Source organism: Vidua macroura, chromosome 2, assembly GCF_024509145.1.
Source record: "Vidua macroura isolate BioBank_ID:100142 chromosome 2, ASM2450914v1, whole genome shotgun sequence".
Lineage (NCBI taxonomy): Eukaryota > Metazoa > Chordata > Aves > Passeriformes > Viduidae > Vidua > Vidua macroura.
In genome coordinates, this window is record NC_071572.1 from 106,123,307 (window position 1) to 106,139,805 (window position 16,499).

The window sequence follows — 16,499 nt, forward strand, 5'->3', positions numbered from 1 at the left end:
ATATAAGCAGCTTTCTTTTCAATAAACTGTCTCTTTCTGACAAAAATCAAACATATAAAAAGGCACACTATGGCTGGTGGGTGTCATCATAGAGAAGATATTGTGCTGTTTGAAAATGATAATTCACAGGAATAATGGAAAACTAACGTTCTGAGTAAAGATATACTAATTATACTAACTTTGGGGAAAATTTAGTGCAATACAGAATTGCAGAATGGTATTGGTTGGAAGGGACCTTGAAGATCATCTCATTCCAAATCCCTAGTATGGCCACTTTCCACTAGAACAGGTTGCTCAGAGCTCCATCCAACCTGGCCTTGAACACTTCCAGGGATGGGCCATCCACAGCTTCTCTGGGAAACCTGTGCCAGGACCTCACCACCCTCACAGGGAAGAGTTTCTTCCTAATATCTAAGCTAAACCTACTTTCTGTCAGTGTGAAGCCATTTCCCCTTGTCCTGTCTCTCCAGGCCCCACTAAATTGTCTCTCTCCATCTCTATTGAATGTTCCTTTCAGGTGATGGAAGGCCACAATTAGGTCACTCCAGAGCCTTCTCTTTTCCAGGCTGAACAAACCCAGTTCTTTCAGCCTTTCCTCATAGCAGAGTCTTTAATCCCCTTATCAAATTAAAGTTCCACACTATCTCTGTGAAATTCACACTGTGTAGTCATATCAGGGCATTTCTTTAGCTTTTGCCTCACACATTTTGGCAATATTCCTGTGTACAAGCAGACTTCCCTCCATAAGAGTTTTCACATCTTCCCATACAGGATACTCAAATCAGCACTGGGATCAGCTATCATGCAACCAGGTGAGTACCTTAGCTACCAGATCCTTTGTTACTTGATTATCCATCTCTATCAGAATTAAGTTCTGTACTGGACAAAACATTTCTAATCATTTTTTTTTTCCTAAAAACAAAGGAATTATTGTCCTCAGGTTTTGATTTGGCCAATGAGGTAAAAACATTTACTCAGAAAATGCTGAATAACTACATAAAAATAAATACCAAACATTATGTGTACATTAGTGAAAGAATTCAAATTCTGTAACAATACAAGAATTCATGTAACTTTTAATTCTACAGCTCATTGAATTTTATGATATTACATATTTCTTCTGCCCCAGATACATTCACACACTGTGAATTTCAAGTTAATATCCAAATTTTCCTCTTGGTGGAGAGACAGGAGCCTCATCACAGCCAAGATTACCACAGTGTAGCTGAAAACACATCTGACTTTGAGAGATTGTTCTAGTTCACACTCTACAGTAAAACAGCATCTTGGACAAAGGGTGACATAAATAAGCACAGAATGATTACTGAAGTGTCGGAACCCAAGGTGTCCCTCAGACACTCTTGGATGTTCTGGGCCCAGGGCAGAAGCCTCTGAGACCCTGGCAGGCGGCCAGGGACCCCTGTGGTCTTGAGCTTGACCCATGGAACAATTTACCAACCTTGCAGGAAGAACAAGAAATCACAAAAGTTTAGATATTATAATAGAAGTAGTCACAAGGTGAAAGGTAGGATTTTTGAGTGCTGTACAGGGGGGTTTTGGGCCTTGTACAGGGGGGTCTGAGGTTTGTACATGGGGGTCAGAGGTTCTAAGATGGAGGGATTTGGGCGTGCCCTGTCCTCCTTCTTTCTTCTTCCTATTCCCCATGTTCTTGGTGGTGTTGGCACTCACAGATTGGTTTAGAGTAGAAAGTCACTGTTCAACATAGGTAGTAGGCATTGGGAAAAAACTATAAACACCTAATACGTAATGTGTGATATAAAAGATGGCACCCTCCCTTCGGGGAGGAGAGAGGGGGACAGCGAGAGACGGGGACAGCCAGAGACGGGGACAGACAGAGTCAGGGACAATGTCAGGGAGTCTGTGTGCCTTGAGATAATATGCAATAAACTGCCTTGAGACCGGACGACTGAAGACTACTGAGTCTTTCTTTGAAGGCACGGGTTGGAGGAGAGACTTTACCACCATCCGGAGTCACCCAAATCCGGGGAAGACTCCGGCACTGAAGAACCTGAAACATGACGAACCATTAACTAAAACCAGACAGCACATTAGGTTAGTCATTGGTTTGAAATTTTCAGCACTGGATGAATGACCAGCACAAAGGAGATTTCAGAGGACCAACAAGCATCATGTACCTAAATGACAGGTTTTTTCTTTCCTAGTTATAAGTAGAAGACCTTTATTTCTTGTTCCAAATTGTGACAAGACTCCTCAGTTGCCTTTCAGCTTCTGTCTGGAATCCTGAACCACTAGCTTACACAGCCTGCATGAATTTGAGAACATTAAAGGGTTTTTATGTTAAACTTGCACAGAACCTAGGTCTTTGGGATCAAAGTAAAAGATTTGCATTTTTTCATTACAACAAAAATATGTAAAGTAAAATTTGGACAAGAGGAATCCAGTATGAATATGACACTTTTTGATCAGTACCGGGTATATCCTGGCTTAATAACTGGGAGGCAGGGCTTGTTCCAGTGGCTCAGAGATAGGTATCTACAGAGGAATCTACAGTTTGGGCAGAGGGAACTGTCTGGTTTGCTTTCCAGAAAGACTTGGTTGCTGAAGAGAGTCAGTTTACAGCAGTTACAGGACAATCATAAGGAGGTATATTCAAAGGGTTGGTAGTTGCTGGGTGCCTAGAGGAATACTTCTGGACTTACTGAAATGCCATCTTTTTTATACTTTTCTAATTGTAGCAGGAAATTAAAGTTTACTGATCATTAAATCTATAAATGCATTGCTTTCTATTTGTTAACAGATGGTTCATTCATTCACCACAACTCCAGTGGACTATGTTTGATTATGCTTCTGCTTCCTGAAAAAGTATTTTTCTAAAACACTATGGTAACCAGTGCTCACAGAGCATGAAACCGAGCAACCGGATTTCTGGAATGCATTTCTGGATAGCTTTTATCTAGCAGGAAAGAAGCAGAATGCAACATGTAGGCAACAGTCCCCTTAGTCAAAATGCTGCTAAGTTCTGCAAGCAGAATCTAGTTCTGTCCTCAGAGGATTAATAATAGTCATGGGATGGGTGAATTCATAGAATCATCGAAAGCTCATCTCATTCCAGCTCCTGTACCATGGGCAGGGATGCCTTCCTCTGAACCAGGTGGCTCAGAACCCCATCCAACCTGACCTTGAACACTTCCAGGGATGGGGCAGCCACAACTTCTCTGGACAATGTGTTCCAGTGCCTCATCACCCTCACAGTAAATAATTTTTTCCTAGTTCAAGAGAAATAAACTTTCACAGGGAATGCCAATATCCTGTATTAATTTGAACTATATATACCTGATTGAATGTAATGCTTCACACAGAGCATGCAGAAATCTTGTCTTCATACATTATGTCCCATGATGAACCTTTTGTTCCATGCTCTGGGAGAGGAGTCAGGCTGTATAATGTCTCTAGGCCTTAATCATGCAAACTCTTATACTTGTAAGAGTTAATCTGTACAATTAATCTGTACAATTAGCCTTAATGAAATTATAAGAACCATCCAATGTGAGCAAGTCTTTGTTGAGTATGGAAGCCTTAAAATCAGATATTGGGTTTTATTATGTAAACAAAGAATTTGTGCAGTAAATTTCCTTAAAATACTTTATTGAGGTCTTTGGAGATGATCAAAACAGTAGCATATAACATTAAGATGAACCAAAGCATTTGTCAATACGTCACTGTCTACCTCAGATCATTACCTTATGCTGGTATCTACTGACAACTTGGCTAGTTTCAAATAACTGGCCAAGTGGCTTCTCCTATATATGTGGAGGATCTCCTAATAAATTGCCTCTTTATCTACAGGGCAAAAATTTGTTTTTCACATGAGCAGTGTCTACTTGACTTTCCTCCTCCATTTCTATCTGTCTTCAAAAGTATCAGCAATCTTTCCGGCTCAGGACATAGCTGTATGTTTGGATGCCTAATGAAAAGCCTGAGATACACCACCAATCTAAATAAATAAGCCTAAGGACTGCTTTGCTCTCAAAGGATTTGGCAACATACTACAAATACCTAATAATGAGAAAGAAAATTAATATAGTATTTGTATGCATTTTCAGTCAAAATGTAAATCCTAATCATGAAGTGTTTGTAAACCAAGCATATCACAAGAAATAGCATTTTCATCAAAAAAGGCTTCCTAACACAGTGCTGTTTTGTTGTAACCTCTTTGTGATTTTCATTCTGATTTTTTTTTTTCTCCTGTGGGAGAAAAATTACAGATTGCAACTTTGTATATAACAAAGTATTTACTTTCTTTATTTTGGCAACTCTTTCCAAAAAGTACCTTTTGACTGAATGTGGTATGACCAAGCCCCCATTTACTTTGAGCATTGGGGAGTTACTTGCCAGCAGTGACTTCTCTTCTACAGATGTCTGGTCCATCCTGAGCTCCTCTGTAGCGTGTGTGTGTACACTCAGACATGTGTGTAGTCAGAGAACCCCTGTGAAAATACTGCTTGTCAATGAAATGCATGTATTGCTCTCTTGAGTAGTGCATGAGAGAATAAAAACTTCGCCTCTCTCACACCCCGTCTCTCTCTCATGAAGCCTTCTTTGGAATTAGGAGAATTAGGTTATGGAGCAGAGGACACGAGAGACTAGGATGGATTTGTGAGTGCTGTAAAAAATTAAAGCTCTTTACAGATAAGTAATACATTTTGGCATTGGGCATTGCACCTCTGTAGTACTGTAAGAAACTGCAACTAAGAAAACTCACTTCTGGATAGGAAGAGCGATTGATAAGCTGCTGCAGTTGAGAAAGCAGATTCTACTACTGATATGTAAAAAAATTTACATTGTGAAATGTAAATCATAAAGACTACAAAAACATTTATGCAGAAACCAGTCCAGCTTCAGGTAAGGTCAAACTGAGTTCCTAGAGGTACTATACACATATGATGCTTAAAAACTGTGATGCAGCTACCTGTTGATAACATGCCCAGATGTGAATGCCTTTTCCACCTATATTCTGAATTAAAATGCTCTTATCTGACCACTTAAACATCTCAGTTCACTCAAATCAGCAAATAATTCCTATTACAACTAGGAAGATATCCTTTTCAGGATTTGTGAAAACATGATTATCCATAAACTAATTTGGGTAAAAATTCAGTAGAGTTTTTATATGATACCTGGGACTAAGTCCCAGCCATGTATTATTTTCTGATTTAAACTTACAGCAGGGTGAACAGTGGCATTTCAGATCCTGCACCCTTTCTAGTTAAAGAAAATCTGCAATATTAAACATCCATTTGATATTTGACATAACTCTGAACTCTGTAATGGCCATGTGAAACACAGTTGCAACATTTACAAAACGACCTGTGACACAAAATAAAAACTATGCAAGGACACCCTGTTCCTAATATGCTTCAGGCTCATTTTGCAAATACAGATTTGTAAGCAATTAGACATGAATTAAAATAAAATGATCAATTAATATCAAAGTCTGATACATGTGAAGAATTATCCATTTAATTAGTTGGCCATTTCTTTAACACATACTGTGCATGGTTATTTTAAATACATAAATTTAGGAATTCTTCAGAAATTTTCTTCATCGAAACAATTACTATAACCCAAAATTTTCTTGCACCTTCCTGCAGAAACTGACACAAAAATGCATCAGGGTTGCAGAGGTTTTTTAAATATCATAGAACTCAGTTTATATTTGATAGAAAGAGTCCTTTCAAATGTTTTAATATGTTTCTAATCCATAGCTTTCTAGCTTGTGTTTACTTACAGAGGCCTCTCAGCCCGACTGCTTATATATTTTCAGCTTCTTTTTTTTCCTGGGCACAGTTTAGTTTTTGTGGGATTTTTCTGGGGGGCAGATTGATTTTTCTTGTTTGTTTGGGTTGGTTATAGTTTTGGTTTTTTAGGTTTTTGTTTGTTTTGTTGGTTTTTTTTTCTTAATTTTTTTCTATTTTATTATTTCTTTTTCTTTTGTAGCTTAATTGAATTTGCTTAATCTCCCTATACAACTTTCTTTGAGTATATTCTGCTTGTCTGGGTACCTCTGCAGCATCACTTGGTGAGAACACAAGTTCACAGGTTTCCCAGGTTCAACAATCCTTTCTGAAGACAGGAGCATTTACCAAAGGGGCTCCAAAACACCTGCCCTGGGAGCAATCTCACAGAAGAGATAAAAGGATACTACATTCTGGAAATTTTGTTCCTTTCCAAATAAAATATTGAGTTGATTAAAATCCGAGAGTTGAAAATTCTGGCATTTTCTGAAGGTTGGAATACCTTTGAACAATCTGTCAGACATTTCTGAGCTACTCTTGAAACAGATACCAACCTGTACCAACCTTCATGGATCAAACATCAACCTCTTGATAGCCTAAACTTCCAAAACTCTTTGCTGTGTTAGCCAGCACATGTCAGTGTGTTTTCTTTCACCCAATTAGATATAATTTTCAATATTGCTCTTTCCTCCTCTCATTTAGTATTTACACATGCAGAATATTTTAATATTTAAGCAAGTTTTCACATTTTTCCTACTCTGTCTTCCCCCAAGCTTACATCCTGCAATGAGTGCTAAGGAACAAATGCACAGTGTTGTGCACCACCAGACAATAATCGGATATTATCATGATAAGAGCAGTATAATAACCTATATGGAATAAAGTAAATCATTGTTCATTCTGATCTTCGCTCCCAAGTTGGATTTTTGTGCTCTGAAGGAAGTTATTTTCTGGAAGTACATCTGTGATGTAGTATTTCAATTACAGCATCATTAATAGAAATTATTTTCCTCTATATAATCAAGTCTATTATATTGATAACTTCTAGGAATATTTAATTGCCATTCAAACATTTAACCACACAAATACCTATTTTTTATTCTAATATGAAGTGTAATTTATCTGCTTGTTACTGTTCAAGAAGTTGTGTTCAGGCATAAGATATTGCTCCATAATCCATGTAGTCTGTATTTCATAATTTCTCATTGTTAAAATGTTTTATTTGGATTAGAGAGGTCCATTTGCTCTTCTTATTTATGTTTACATTTTCTTGTTGCAATATAATCTAATCCAAGTATTTTCTTCGTCCTTTCTGCTCTTCTCTCTTCGGAGTGACAAATGTACTTAATGATCTAGATTTCTATCATATTTTAACTTCGCCTGATAGCTGTCCCTAAAGATTCCTACTTTCTAATTGGAGTACAAAACAAGAAATCTCAGTATATATATAATAAATTTTTTTGCATTTCTTTGAATTAAGATAATAGATTATAAAGTTTAAACTAAGTAATAATATTTTATCTATATCCTACATGTAGATATCTATCAAATGCTTTACATAATTACAATAATATTAAATAAATATTTTGTAGGTGTTTGCACAGAATAAATTTATTTGTTTTTATTTAGAATCTCTGTGCTTTTTCCAGTGTACCTTTTGTTTTTTTCCTAGAGGAATAAGCAGGTTCATGATCAGTACGTTTTTAACAATTTTTTTATTGAGAAACACTAGAAGATGTAACGCTCCACATAATATATTTTGTTAGGTTCAGAGATAAAATTCATGCACTTTAAGTGTGTTAAAGGTAATATTTATCCTGCTTAAGCTGAAAATCCTATTATATCTAACCATGCTGGTGATATTTTCATAGTATTGTCATTATAACTACATGCTTATAGGCAAGTCTGCTGGTTAATTTGTCTCTAAGCAAGACTTCTCCACTGCCAGTTCATTTCTTAATTCAAAGCAATGTGGTGTTGTTAAATACAATTACTTTGATACAATTTGTCTAAAAGAATACACGTGAATTGAAGCCTAGAATGTCCATGTGAACAGAACAAGAACAATATTCTTCAGTACTTTGTAATAAAAATAGGTTAACAAATGGGGGGCAAGAAACCCCAGCACCTCAGGGCACAGTGCAGTATGATCAATGGGCAGCATTGATCAAAAAAATAAACCATTGACTTTCAGATGCTACCAAGATTCTACAAATGCTGTGCTTGTTTGCAAACTTTGGCAATTCATTTGCTTGCTTAGTTGTTGTATGGAATTATGGCATTCAAATCCAGGTGTTAAGAACAGTTCACAAACTAAGATGGACAGGATGTATGTTTATGTGAGACTGGCTGGGGTGGGGAGTAAGAAGGCATGGCCTAAGCCTGAGCTCCTAGAATTGCTGCTTCTTTTCCAAAGTGAGTGGCATCATCCTATGCATAAATGTAAGTCTGAAGTGTGAGTACAAGCAGGACAGAATGAACCATTAAGCCTGGTTTTTTCCCCCCATATGCTGCTTAGGGGCAAAACATAGTAGTGCTGTATGCTAGAAACAGAAAAGCAATTCAGAATCTGCACCATAGAAAGAAAAAGTTACTAAAAATATATCTTTTTGGTACTGCTTGAAATGCATAATCTGTTTTTAAAGTGCTGAGCACAATATAAATGCAGATTGTGCTAGATTCTACTTACTAAAAAGCCTAGTCACAGAGTTATGACAGCTTTATGACATTTAAACATCATAGCATGTGAAAACATGGAAGAGATGGCAGGTGGGAGGAAGTACTTGATATTCAAGAGAAAATATTAATGGATGTGTCTAAAATGTAACTACTTTTTAACATGTTATGCTTAGGAATATTTGCATAATATTATCCTTTAAATTGCAGTGTGTACATATTAATTTCACAGTGTCACTCCCAGTAAGTCTAGCATCTGTACATTCAATGGGCCCAGTCTAGCACACTTGCATCTCCTTATCATAGACATTTGGAGTCTCAATTTAACAAGTGACTCAAAAACAAGACAACCCAGATAGACACAAAGATTTTGGGGAAAAACCCCCAAACACATTCTGTTCTAGGAAACCATGTCTTGCCAGATGAAGGGTTGTCCCAAGCTACCTTCTGCCCCTTCCTCAAATATATTGTTTCTTAAATTACTCTTCTTCCTCTGGATAATACCTGCTATCTAAGGACTCAAAGTCCAAAGTCTGTTTCAACCTGCAGAAGAGGTGAGAAAGAAAGGAGAAGAGAACAGTTTGGAAATGGGACTGAGAAGCTTAAAAAAAAAAAACTCAAACAAAAAACCTCAGTGATGAAGAACAATAAAGCAAAGCACAGTGCTCCATATATGCCCTTAGTGCTTGGTGTTATATAGTTCCTTGCACATTTTTACCTCTTCCATTCTGCACTCTCTGCTTTTCCCTAGGAAGTACATCATTAGATGCATGTGAAATATGGTTGCAATTTTTTTTCTCCAGTTTTAAAAATATTACGCTTTTTATTCGCAGAATGAGTCAGGCTGGAAGGGACCACAGTGGGTCACTTGGCTCCAGCCCCCTGCTCAGGCCAGGTCATCTCAGAGCACATGGCACAGGGTTGTGTCCAGACAGTTCAATGCTCAGTAGAAATAGACAAAAAACCCCAGAGATGTATGTGTCTGATCTCATTATCAATCTGAACAAAGCCTTCTCTTCTATACAGTGGCATTTTGGACTTTAGTTTGATACCTATTTGCAGTGGAAAGCAGGAATTGTACCACAAATCCTGTAAGCCCAGGCTGAAAAATCCATGATGTTTTTCTTGTACTACATGTTACACCATTAAAGGCAAAACCACCCTGCAATATTTAAGGTTTCTACTCTGTTTACCCTTAAAAGCATGAAGAGAACATTGCAGTCACTGAGAGTCAAGGAGACTAAGGAACACATATGAGCATGAATTTGAACACCACTATTTTCTAGCAGGTCCCTGCCACCTTAGGTATTCAGAATGACACATGGGGAGCACATTTAGACCTGTAAATCTGTCATTCACTGGCTTTCATATGTTTCCCTTTGTAAGATAAGCAACTTCCTCAGAACTTAATTTCTTCACAGTGTAGTTTCTATTTAAGAATGAGATGCGCCTGCTAAAAAAGCATTTTGTTTTGTTTTGAAACAATTGTAAGCTGATAGGATACAGAATCTTTAGGACATATTAACATCTTAAAAGAAAATTGGCAGAAAAAATTCTATAATCTCACTTATTTAATTTATTATAGCTGTTGGTCTTTCCAACAGGGCAGATGTAAAAATGTTGGAAAATATTTTAACTCATTTTTATAAAGCCATTCCTCCTCATCCTTTCTAGAATTTTCTTCCTTATTATTTACTTAATTTCATTCAAGTAGATCAGAAAACAAAGCTGTCAATACTGTGTGAAAACTATCCCCAGAGAGGGTTAGAAAAATGAAACTGTTGGGAAATCACAAGAAAACTGTAGAACAGCTGTTCATTCTTGCTATATATTATGAAAATTAACAAAAAAACTTCAGACCTAAAAGATGCAATTATAAAAATAGCATCCTGAAGATACCAGTTTAAACTACAAAATAATAATGTAAGTATATTTAGATGAAATTTCCCTTAAATGTTCCAGGAAAAACTACTTAAAACTAAGCCTTTGGACATATGACAGTTTTAAGATGCTGTAAAAATGAAGCAAGTTAGTATCTCATCCAGTTATTCACTTTGAGAAAATGCCAAAACCACAATAGTTATATCTCTGCTGTTCCAAGATGAGGCTTGTCGCTCTCAGCTCCTGTAACTTCTGACATTCTACTGCCTGGAGATATTTGAGGAAAAGAAATCACATACACTATCCTATTTTTACATGTCTGACTAATTTCTAAAAGTAGATTGGAAGCTCTACAGAATGAAATCAACGAGGTGTTTCTACTGAAATCTTAACACTTCAGGTAACCAAGAATTTATGTTTCATTTGCTACTTCCTTATGAAAATAAGAAAATACAGAATGAAGAAAAAAGGCATAAAAAGCAATTGCCTTAAAAACTTGCTTTACAATTGTTTAAAAGGTGTGAAATTATTTTTTCAGACTTCTTTCTCCTTGTAGTAATGATTGTAACAATATTGCATAGATGATGACATTAAAAAAAGGAAATACTTATTTTTGAGTCTTGGCTATTCTTTCTTCTATAAACACTGTTTGAAGTCTGAAGTTAGAATGAGCCTTTGAAAACATCCTCTCTAACTACTAAGGATACAAAGTTAAAGAGAGCATGAAAGGAGGAGTTCTTTCATACTCACACCCAACTGATTAAGCATTAATGAAATTATCAAACTTTGCAAGACTGATGGCAGGAGAAAAAGAGTTGCCAAGTTTGCTGAGAGCCTGACCCTGCAAGTGGCCTCCTGTGCTCATACAAAGATCTATCAAAATCTGCCTTTTCTGAAAACAAGGGCCTGCTCTGTCTGGATGGAGCTCCAAGGGCAGAGCCCCTATATGCATACGCTGACAACATTGTATGGAACTTTGCATAAGGAATATTAAAAACATTTCAGTTGGTTAGTTAGCTTAAGACTCTATGGTTAGGCTTTCCCAGGTCGACAGACATAGCACAAATAGTGACACCACATACTCCACACCCATCAGAACCTATAATTCCAAGATTCATATTTAATTCCAAATGATCTCAAAATCTCATTTTCTTTTAAGAAAGGAAAGTGGCAGAGCTGCTTGAAGGGAGACGGGGGTTTGGATCCTGACTTCTCAAGTACACAGTGGGCCAGGAACAACAGCCCTGATACAGGAATAAAGGCTGGATTTCCCTTTCCTAGCCAGCTCCCTCCCAAGGAGTGAAGCACACACCACTTTTATTCTTCAAGGGAGGCTCCTCTCCCTGCCAGGGTGAGATCTGGGCAGGAGGGGCTGGGTCCATCTAAACTAAAGTTGTGTTTTAACTGTGTGGGTGCAGGATCTGACTCAGCACACATCAAACGAGTGACCAAAGTGAGGGGGAATTTCTGGTGATAACCTCCTGCTAGGAAAAGGGAGGTTATGTCTGCTAACACCCTGAAGAAAGTAATTCAGGAGTAGAAAAAAACTTGGAGAGATTTGCCATACAAGTCATCCCCAGGATTCAGTATAGCTGACCAGCAGATATTGCTACATAAGAAATGAAAATGCAAGTGAATTTAGGACTAATTAAATAAAAATACTGCAAACAAAATTGTAAATGGAAAGTTAATATCAGTTCTGGGGTCTTCCATTACTGATATAAACTGAAGAGAAATACCCTCTTAGCAAACTGAAATGCCACAACAGCAAAACCCTCAAGAGAGCTTTTTATAATCACTAGTAGTAAAGTTCATATTCTTGCACACCCAAGCTGAAAAAGAAACAGCCCTTCTAACAAATTTAAGCCTTTCTCAAAAATGCACATGTCCATATGTCCTTGTCACCAATTAAAACAAAGGGCACAGAAGATTATTTACTTCTGGGCATTACGGAAACTTTCTCTGCATTAAGTTATTTTCAATAGTCAAAATGTTTAGTCAAATGAATGAAATTGCATTTTTTTTAACAATAAAAGTGCTGCCTTTTAATGGACTTTTTGCACTCACCCAGAGATTTGTGGAATTTTGAGTACAAATGTGTGCAAAGCCCTAGACTTGGTGAAGACACTACTCCTGCTTTTATGGCTGCTAATTTTTCAGGGGTAAACTGAAATGATTTCATCTGTACTAATTCTGTATGAAAGTCATCCCTGTGCACAGAAACAAACACACAGTTTTATGCCATACAAGACTTCTGAAAAACAGCAGTACAGAAACCACCACATGACATGAAACGTGGGGCTCATAAGTCTAGAACTGGGTTTCTGAGAGAGCCAGGACCAGGTATTTACAAGGAGGTTTAAGTGAAGCACAATTAATAGAGAACCAGTGGTTTATTTAATTCCAGCTTGTATGCCTTTTGGTTTATAGCTTGTTAATAAATCTCCTTATGCATCTGAGACCTGAGTGGAGAGTAATTAGGTGAATCCTGTGTTTTTGTTCAAGTGTAACACTGGCAACCAGATTCCATTTGTGAAAACTGTGAATCCAATTTTTACTTACAATGGCTGTTCCTTAGAGTTTATTCTGTATCTGCCAGTAATTTGATGTGCTACAATAGTCCTAACTTGCTCAAAGCTCTGAATATTTCAAAGAGGCACTGTTGGAGTACAAAAAAATTCTGAAAAAATTGCTATGCCATTTATCAGAGCTCATATGGAATACACTTCTAAGATATTTTTGCCTCAAAATAGTTATTTAGAGCTTTTATTATTTCATACAGAACCCAAATTTACTCCTTGAAATGAAAATATAAGATGCCACCAGTTCAAAAGATTTAAAATTAAAAAATTAAAAAGTAAGCCTTTTCCTGTTGGATTTTTCTATATTATAGATAATTTCTGGTTCTCAATTTGTGTACTGCATAGAAATTGTGGAATAACATTGTAACCATATTATAAGATGGCTTTCAAAGCCTCTGAGAATGCCAGTAGCCTGACAAACTTTAAAATACAGCTATTTGTCAGAGTGTTAATTCTTGTAAGAATTGTTGCTTATCAAATACATATGGAAAATTCTGCTTTTGGACAGTACTGCAACAGCAACCCAGTGTCGCAGTCACCGGCAGCCTTGCGGGCTTACAGCATCCTACCCCACAAATATCAACAGAATCGAGGACTCATCAAAAAACCTGAATAATCTTTAGAATACTTTGACTCACATTTTAAGTTGGTAAAGAGAAATGAAAGGTGCCAAATCAGCTTGCATTTCAGTACCAGTGTTAAAGACCAGCACTGCCCTCCATGTTGAGCTGCTGATCATCACCTGATTGAGCCAAGCCTGTTACTCCACACAGACATGTTCATTGCATATTTGTATATTACACAATACTGCAATTATTTCATGGAAACATACAGAGTACGAAGATATATTGTGCTCATGGAGCAGAAGTATCCATTGTAGCTCATTTTTTATAACTCAGAAAGCCTACAAGCATCAGCATTAAGGGCAAAGGAGGCCATAAACAAAGTCAGTAAGGAGAGAAAAGTACAAAGTAAAATAGAATCACAGGATGGCCTGGGTTGGAAGGGATCTCAAAGATCATCTTGGGCCACTTCTTGAGCTTGTCCATCTTGTTTGAAACTTTTTTGGAGGATCTAATCTCTGCCTTTGGACTTTGCTCCTTGAAAAAAAATGTCACTGACTGCCAGATACATAGACCAAGCAATTTTTGAGAGTGGTGGCCAAAGAAAGAAAGTATGGAAGGTGTAGGGATGAGGTGGGAGAAAGTAATTTATTCACAGAAAATAGCGTTTTGATGATGAATTTTATTTCACTCTTTTTATTAAAATAATTTTTAAAAATTGTCCTGTCAAAGACATATTTGGGGAAATCTTTCTAAATTACACAGATTTTTGTTTCAGAAAAATGATTAATGATATTTAAAGAGAGGCTGTTCAAAATAAATTAAATTAGCTATTTAAGCCATAATGATTTGTTTTCTTGGATATCTCATATTGATAAATAAAACAATTATTATTCCAAATCAATCAAAGCATTACAATTTCATTACAATTTATATCTGTAAGGCAAACACCATGACAAATTCTGCAGAAGACATCTTGATATAAGGAGAAAAAAATCAGATAATATCAACAGCCATCTTTTTTATAGAGCTGGTAAAGTAAATGGATTCATTTATTGTTGATAATTATATCTAGCAACATTTTGAACAAAATATCGTAATAAAATACCAGAATAATGAATCTTGGAGAAATGACTAATTTGGATATGCCAAAGATCCAGAAAAAGCCCAGATGCTGGGGGTGAAAAAAAATTTGTTGTTGTTGTTGCTTTTGTTTTTTGATCAGTAGTCCAAACTTTTAATATGAAATTCTTTTGTAAAGTTCTTAAGACTAACATTTGTAGTCACTAGGATTTTTAAACCAGGATTTTCTCCTTCTTTGCAAGGGTGATTGCAGACTAATGTACAAACAAAACCCAGGAATCTAGCACTAGGCACCCAAAAGGCAGCACAGGCTGAAGCAGATATCCATTTTTTTAAAGGACATAAAAGGTATTGGGAGCAATTTGTCTAAAAAAATTTCAGGAGAAGATCCAAAGGGATAAAATTTCTCCTTGGTGAACTGAAAGAAGAAGAACTGAAAGAAGAAAGAAAGCTTTTTAAGTGTTGGCAGCACCACAGAAAAACCCACTGTCAAGAAGTTAGAATAATGAGAGGATGATCAAAGAACAGTTTATCTAAATTAAAGGTGAGATTAACAGAACTGATAAAAAGGTAGAGCAATGGACTATTTTTACATAAAATAAGAAAAATACTTGCAAAGGAACACAGTGATCTTATTTATTATTTTGGCTGTATTTGGTTATTCTAGCCACGGCTAAGATAAGCCTATAAAAAACCACAAAAACTTTTAATCTAAGGCAAACCTCATCTATATACTGTGAACATAATATTCCATCCAAAATAGTAACTTTAATTCATTTTATCCACATCATTCTATTAAAAAAAAAGGATAAAAAATTTTCAAATGTGTGTAGGCAACATTAAAGTGCACTGCATGTAAATGATATTGCCCAACGCCCTCATAATTATAAAAGAGGTGGACAAAAACCATGTTTTCTCCAAACTACCAACAACAACAGCCAGCCAAACTGAAATTCCACAGGTAAAACACAGAATTCAGCCTACAAGCCTAGGCACAGCAAGAGTGTAATTTGGTGCTTTACCTCAATTCTATTCATACCAATCAAACAAGATCACCAGAAACCTGTAATTTCATAAAGTTCTCAATTGTATTTTGTTAATTTCAGAAATGGTGTTTATAAATTTCCAAAGCCATCTCTACTTTTCAACAGTCACTAGAGCATTGCTTTGCCATTCCCATGGTGTTAAAATACATCCCTGAGTTCCAAGCACATGGTTTTGTTTGCAATGCTGAAATACTGGTAGGTAGAGGGAAATTGATAGCAAAAGAAAAGCTCCACTTGTAAGATTTTGATAAAAAAAAAAAAAAAAAAAAAAAAAAAAGCCCATAAATATCAATGCAAAATGTGAGGAAACGAGGAGAAAATAAAAGAAGGGAGAGAAACAATAAAAGTTCAAACATCTGGAAAATGTGATAAATTTCCTAATTGAAATGATAGAACTCTTAAAATTTTGACTGTTTTGGTTTTGAGTTCTTCAAAGGAAGAATTAACAAAAGCTTTTTTAATATATTTATAATAGATTTTGCAAATTTTATCCAACAATTCAGAACACCAATCTCTCAGAATTAGTTGCCAAATGTCTGGAAAACATTTTTTCTGAAAAAAAAAAAAAAGACTATGCGTATTTGCTTACCTGGTCAGTTAAACAAAATTCACTGGCTGGAGCAGAACATATTGTAAAAGAAACCTGCAAAGAGGAAAAAAAGCTTCATTATAATTTATTTATCTCTCTCATATTTTTGATGAAAAAATGTAGCAATGAGTGGTCATCCTTATATAGAAACTGCAATATCATTCTAAATGAAAAGCCTTTTAAAATCTAGCAGGTCCTGGTTTGTTCAGAAGATTCCTGACTGTGTGGCAGGATTACACTTATAAACAGAACTAAACCATGCTATTCAAAGGAAGGTTTAAGGGTATCTGTTACATAGGTGG

At 36.3% G+C, this 16,499-nt stretch overlaps 1 long non-coding RNA gene across 2 annotated transcripts in view; it reads right to left on the bottom strand.

Annotated features, from left to right (window-relative positions):
- LOC128803635 (uncharacterized) overlaps nt 1–16,499 on the bottom strand; it is a 217,797-nt gene that overhangs the window by 132,522 nt on the left and 68,776 nt on the right. For both annotated transcript variants that reach the window (XR_008435786.1, XR_008435787.1), the window contains exon 3: nt 16,198–16,251. This is a non-coding gene — a long non-coding RNA (uncharacterized LOC128803635). The remainder of the gene's footprint in view (nt 1–16,197; nt 16,252–16,499) is intronic.